This window comes from Pinus tabuliformis, chromosome 2_2 (assembly GCF_031772625.1).
Source record: "Pinus tabuliformis cultivar Carrire ecotype Pingquan chromosome 2_2, CPIR1, whole genome shotgun sequence".
In the NCBI taxonomy this organism is placed as follows: Eukaryota; Viridiplantae; Streptophyta; class Pinopsida; order Pinales; family Pinaceae; genus Pinus; species Pinus tabuliformis.
Window position 1 is genome coordinate 710,613,114 of NC_142300.1, and position 7,117 is coordinate 710,620,230.

The window sequence follows — 7,117 nt, forward strand, 5'->3', positions numbered from 1 at the left end:
GCAGCAAGAAATCTCCTCTTCCCCTCTATAAAAGCAATCACCCAATAGCTCTAACTGTAAACCAACAGCACTTCCTTGCTTTGCACAAAATTCCAACCCCCTGAGCTCATAGGAGAGAGCTCAATATATAGATGAATTGAGAAAGGATGAGTCAGCTTGCAACTGATGTGTAGCTGCCTTGTGTCCTCTCTCTCTTCAGTTAATCTTTAGTTGATCTTCAGTTCTTGAGTCCACTTGGTGAACCTTGCTTCCACTTGGAGAAACAAAGCCTCTGACTCATCACAAGGCGAAATACCTGATCCAAGTGTCATTTTTGGAAGATTCCAAAGCAATGACTCACTGTGCCACTTGGCCAATCTCGCCCAGCGCAGGTAGCCTTCATTGGTTTTGACTTTCAGCGCAGGTACAAGGAGGAGCAGTTGACATTCAGCGCAGATGCTCAGTGGAGCAGCTGACATGATCCAAAAATAGCCTGTTTTTGAGTGTTTTCAGGTGGAGAACTGATAGGAAGTGTTGTGGTTTGGCTGACCTTGTTCCTCTAGGGGTAAGAACAACATGTTTAGGGACTGAGGATCCCTGTAATTATTGACATTTCATGCTCCATGCTGCGAGGCACAAAAATGTCTATAACAGCTGCGCCGCTCTGGCGCGAGGATTAAATGTCGACTTGTGTACTACACCCTTTGGCGGTTTTATCGTTAATTCAGGGATGGTGGGTGTTACAACTTCTGTCGAAGTTGTTGTTGAACTACTTGGTTGATCTTTACCTTTTTCGTTCGACACCTGAGGATTCCCATAATCTTTGTTCCTTGTCGAAATCAAAGCATAATTCTGCTGTTTCGAAACCGACAACATTAGGACTTGCGACGGGGAAGCATTTCCACTATCAACCAGATTTTGACCTGGGTTGGGAAATGGATCAGTTAACACAGCTGAGGTTTGGGAACTTTTAAAGAACCTCTTTAACTCAGCTTTGAATGGGCAATTCTTTGTGTTATGATCCTTATCATCACATATTAGACATGGATAATTTTGTTTCCCTTTGCCAGGAGGGTTTGAAGAATCTTTTCCAGAGGATGACTCACCCTGTTTCTTCTTCTTCCCTTTGTTTTGTTTCTTCTTGCTTCCTGGTTGATTGGTTTCTTTGCCTTTATCTTCCGAAACGGCATTTACTTCCGAAGCAAGAATATCTGCTTTTGCATTTTGATCCGAATTCTTACGGGCTTTCTTTGCGGAAGCCTTTATCGAGTTCGTGTTTGCGGTGCCAATCACGCCATCACCGGCATGAGAGTCATTATTTGATTTAGGAGGGGGAGGAATTGAAAATTCCGGTCTAGGGGCGTCAGGTATTTTGTCATAGAGTGTGCCGGACTGGGTATACACCAAGTCCAAATACTGTGCACGAGCAATAACTTGCTCCTCCGTCACGACTCCCCCCTTGGCCACATCTTCCGTAATAGCCGGAAGTAATGACTTTATAAACCATTCAGCTAATAGCTAATCAGGAACATATGTTTTCACCATCCTACGATGACGACGCCACTCATGTATATGATCAGATATATGGGTAGCAGTTGTCTGTTTGAAGTTGGTTAATATTTCTGTTCCCGTTTCATACCTTATCGGTAATTGAAAATGGGTTAAGAAAGTCGTGGCTAGGGAACTAAAGTTGTCGAAAGAGGCTCTTGGCAATTCAATATACCATTTAGCCGCTGGACCTGTCAATGTCCTCTGAAAAAGGCGAAGTCTTATCGAATCGTCGTTAAGGGTGTTCGACGAACACCACAGATGAAAAGTCATCACGTGATTCGACGGGTCTTCACCTGGATTCCATTGAATTTAGGAATGTCAGATGGAAGTTTATGAGGAATCGCTGGCCACCAAGGGGCATAAGCAATCGGATCGTTCGTTAACCGATGTAAATCAGGTAACTCTAAAGTCGCCACGAATGGTAACTGTTGATTCAGGTTAGGCGAAGCGTAACCAGGGTACGATGGAATCGCTTGAGCAGTGGGTCTTTGCATACCAGCATAATGTAATTGATGTTGGTATGATTGATACGGTTGATGGACTTGACCACTGTAAAGTGGTTGGTTTTGACCGTTTTGGATATACGGTTGTCCACTATTCGCAAAGATCTGCTGCTCAGAACCTTGGTATACTTGCTGGAACTGCGGTTGTTGGTATTGTACAAGCCATGGTTGTGACGCCATGTTCTGTTGTGCCATGCTAACCATTGGACCAAGGTGTGGGGTAATTGTACCCGTTTGTACTTGTGTTGCCCCACCAGTTGGCGATTGTGGTTGTGACCCATGGTCAAGTGACTGTTGCATTACAACCTGAGAAATCTGAGGTTGACATGTAACAGGTATCGCTTGAACTTGAGACACAGTTACAATAGCCGGTGTGGTTGGGATATTCGTCACAGGTACACACTGTTGCATAGAATATACAATCCTTGGTTGTTGAGGTAGCATAGGTACCCAACTACTTGATGCAATTCCAGTATAACCTGAATACTGTTGAGAACTGCCATATGGATATCCTCCCGGAGGAGGTAATGAAAGGGCATACTGCCCCCCATATGGTAGCAATCCGGAACTCAGAGGGATTGTTAGTCCTTGAGGACTAGATGGCCCAAACTGACCTCCATGAGGATCAATCTGTCGAGTTTCAACATAAGAATTACCGGGTATTACTCCGGATGAACAAACTGGAACAGACCATACTGTCGACATAGTCCCTTGGTGGACTCCTTCTAGCTGTTGAGAGCTAGTTGGGACAGCTGGTATGCCGGCAAACATCGTTGGAGTGACGGCAGGGGCTTCTGCTGTCGCTGTGTCATTTGACACAGTCCTAGATGATGACAGTTGTTCAGACATTTTAAGTCTATCCAATAGATTGCCTAGCGATTCTACAGGAACTTCCACTTGCAGTGGATTAACTTCTGATGAAGGAAATAGAGTGACCCCGACTCCAAAATGAGTTGGAGTACTTGCTTGCGGATCCTCTGCAATTTCCTCTATCGCAATCAAACCCGGTGGAAGAGGAAGACCATCAGGTCCGTAAAATATTTCTGGTGCCGAAGAAGTGGTTGCTTCGACAGCGACAGTTGTTTGAGGAGCAAAACTCTCTGGACCGGTTACAGATGGAACTGGTTCAGTTACACAAGTGTTTGCCCCCAGACTAGGATCAGTATTACTGTCCTTCTGTGGCTGTTGAACTTCTTCTATAGAGGCAGGGTTTCCAGAAATGTTAGGAGTAACCGGAACCTCGGATGTAGTAGGAACACTTGTTCTAACTTTCAAAGGAGATTTTGACCCGGTTAAACGAGTTCGCTTTGCCCGTACTGTTTTCGATTCCGGGGACAAAGACGGTTGACTCGAAAGCCTCCGCGAACGACGGATTTTCAATTGACTTTCTTCCACGATTGTGGATTACTCGATCAACCAAAATATTAAAAGGGGAAAAATTTTGTTTCCGAATTGAATGAATTTTATTAGACGCTTTTAGACACAACTTGCTTTTTCACTTTTTAAGAGTCGAGAAAAAGCTAAAGATGACTCTAGTCTCCTTCGATGTATTAACGAGCCCGAAGTGACAAATGCTCGGTTGGACTTTTTCAGTTATAGAGTTTGAAAAAGGCCAAAAGAAACTGCTCCGGAGATCTAGGCAGAGGGTGTGCCAAACCTTTCGCAAAACCACAGAATACGTTTTACGGTACGAGTGGTCGATCTTCGTGAATGCTGTGTTCACTGCATTGTGATCAGTAGGGCGGCCGACACGGTTTCCTATGGATAAAGGCTTTATTCCTATAGGGGTCTCCCAATATATACGCGACGGTACGTGGGAGCACAAGTCCGTATTAGTGCCACCGACTCTCAGGAGGAATCACCCACCTTCGTGGAGATCGACAGTCACTACGTTTAACGACGTCGGAACACGTCTCTAGCTTAGACCTCTAGATGTTTGCGTTATGTTTCAAAGCGTTGTTAGGTTCATTCAATATATTTTAAGTTGATCTTTTTTAAAGTTTGCCTTTCAAGGTTCACCACGAGATGTATTGATACAAATTCCTAAATGCAGTCTAAGATGAGAAGCAAGCTTTTCCAATCTTTTTGACTTATGAAAATCTTAACTACTGAGGGAGAAGGAAGATAACACCTTTTCACACAGATCATAGAGCACACACTAATGCACTTTTTCCCTAAATCAACATACAAACTTAATGCAAAATGCAAAAATGCAAGTATTTCTTTTCTCTTCCTTAATGTTTGATGAAATACAGAAAGAAAGTTGTTGTATAATTTCGAATTCAATTTCAAGCGAAAGCAAACAAGTTCGTCCAAAATCGAAAGACACCTTACGATTCACTTGTTTCGACACTTAGAAATACATAAATTCAAACCATATAACGAAAGCGACAAACTCAATCAGCTATGAACAGCAAATAAACTAACTCTTAAGATCAAAACGACACTTAATCACAGGTCTAGATCTAAGAGGTCAATGCAAGACTGGTTCACTTTCGTTATGGGAAACTGTAAATGACACAAGAAATACAAAAGAACAAATACAGTTTCTTTATACAACTGAGACGGAATAATGACAAAGGAAGTTGGTTTCAGATAGGCCTACTGACTGGCAACAAACAGCAAAAACAATAGTGAAAACAAGGCAAGACACAGCAGGAAACCTCAGTAACTCAAGCCAAGACTGGTCCAGCGCAGGTGTAACACTGCCTATTTGACCTTCAGCGCAGGTAGCCCCTTCGGGAACTGCGCTGAAATGCAGACTGCCTTTGTACAGCCTGCAATGAAGAACAAGACTTTCGTCCGTCTTGGTTTCCGGGTCACAGATTGCTCAAAAATTCACAGTTTTTGCTCAAATCAGAAGCTATCAGTCAAGGACACACTAAGGGATGTAAAGGAGGATGAAATGCTATCACTAAGAGCTTATTAGAGTCCTTGTGGATCAGCTCTTCAAATCATAAACTTGCCCAGAAACTGAGCTAGAGTAGCTGCCCTCTACTTTGTGTTTGATGGACTCAAACACAGTTCGATTCGGTACTCCCTTTGTTTATGAAATGAATAGCAAGAAACACAACAAACCAACAAGATACGATCCCCAGTGGAGTCGCCAATTTGTTGGGGGGAAAAGTATCTAATGCAGAATGCCTCTATCCCACTCTGAAGGTGATAGTACTCCAGCAACAACTGAATGCAAAGCTATTCAAAGTTTCTTCTTTATGAGATGAGAGAGGGAAGAAAAGGATGATCTACTAACCGTTATCTTGCGCTAATAGTCGATCCAGTCTTCACTCCTTGCCGCTTGCTCCTAGCTCCTTGCCCTTTCACCGGCCCAGCTACACACAGATCCTGTAAAAGCACAAGAAAAGGAAACTACAAGAAGCATACATCCATAATCGATTATAGGATTAGCATAAATCAAATACACAGGCATCCATTCATCATAAAGACACATGCATATAGAAGAACCTCAAATACTTTATTGATAATAGAAGTAAAGTTCTGAGAGAGTTACAACCACAATGGGCCCAATCCAACAACACCTCCCAGCTGAAAGAAATCTCCTCTTCACCTCCTTCAAGCAAAACACCCAATAGCTCTATACACAAACCAACAGCACTTCCTTACTTGCACAAAATTCCAGCCTCCCTAGACCTCATGAGAGAGCTCTATATATAGGAGATTTGGAGAAAGGATGAGTCAGCTTGAGGCTGGCATAAAGCTGACTAGTGTCCTCTCCCACTTTAGTTAATCTTCAGTTCTTGAGTCCACTTGGAGAATCTTGCTTCCACTTGGAGATCAAGACCCTCTTACTCATCATAGGGCGAATTCCTTGAACCAAGTGTCAGTTTGGAAGCTTCCTGGGCAGTTGACACCTTGCAGAATGACTGTGCCACTTGGCCAATCTCGCCCAGCGCAGGTAGCCTTCATTATTTTTGACCTTCAGCACAGGTACAAGGAGGAGCAGTTGACATTCAGCGCAGATGCTCAGTGGAGCAGCTGACATGATCCAGAAATAGCCTGTTTTTGAGTGTTTTTGGGTGGAGAACTGATTTTCAGTGCTGTGGTTTGCAGACCTTGTTCCTCTAAGGGTAAGAACAACATGTTTAGGGACTTTGGATCCCTCAGATTATTGACATTTCATGCTCCATGCTGTTAGGCACAAAAATGTCTATAACAGAGCGAAACACCATCCTCGGTATTTTTTTTTTCTAGAACAAATAAGGATATGATTTCCACATCCATACTTCATCTTCCTAGGTAGCATCCTCTGGGCTAAAGTGCTTCCACTGCACTTTAACTTGGGTGATGGCTCGCCTTGGTAGCATTATTTCTCTCTACTCTAGAATATGGAGGGCCTCTACCAAGAATTCTCCGTCTAGTTCCACCTGTTCCACAAGATACTCATGTCATTAATAATTAATATTATACTAAGTTCAGTAATCATAAAAAACAAATTATTTAACCCTTGCTTGTACTTCTTGACAGTTAGTAATGTGTAGGGTTATATATGTATTTTTTTAATAAGAATAGATGAAACACATTGTGAGTCTATATGTGGCTGGGTAGTGCTAACTGATATGCAATAGGTCCAATCCTTTCCATTATTTCGAAGGGCCCACCGTATCTGGGGGTTAACTTTGCACATCCTCTCCATTGAAAAGTGCTTTTCCGAGGTCGTACCCAAATATAAACATGATCTCCCACTTGGAATTCTTTATACGTTCTTTTCTTGTCCACATAAGCCTTTTGTCTATCTTGGGCAACCTTTAAATTCTATCAAATTTTCTTCACACTGCTTTCCATTTCTGCTAACATATCAGGCCCCAACATTAATTTTTCCTATGGGTTGTTCCAATCGATCGGTGTCTTGCATCTTCTTCCATAAAGAACCCTTAATTTCAAAGATTCATGATAATTGTTGTTATAGGAAAATTCCACCAAGTGAAGATATTCCTCCCATTTATTGGGTTGATGCATCACATACATGTGAGGTATGTCTTCCAACACTTGGTTTACTCACTCTGTTTGCCAGTTTGTTTATGGGTGATAGGCAGTGCTAAACTACACTTGAGTACCAAAACTTG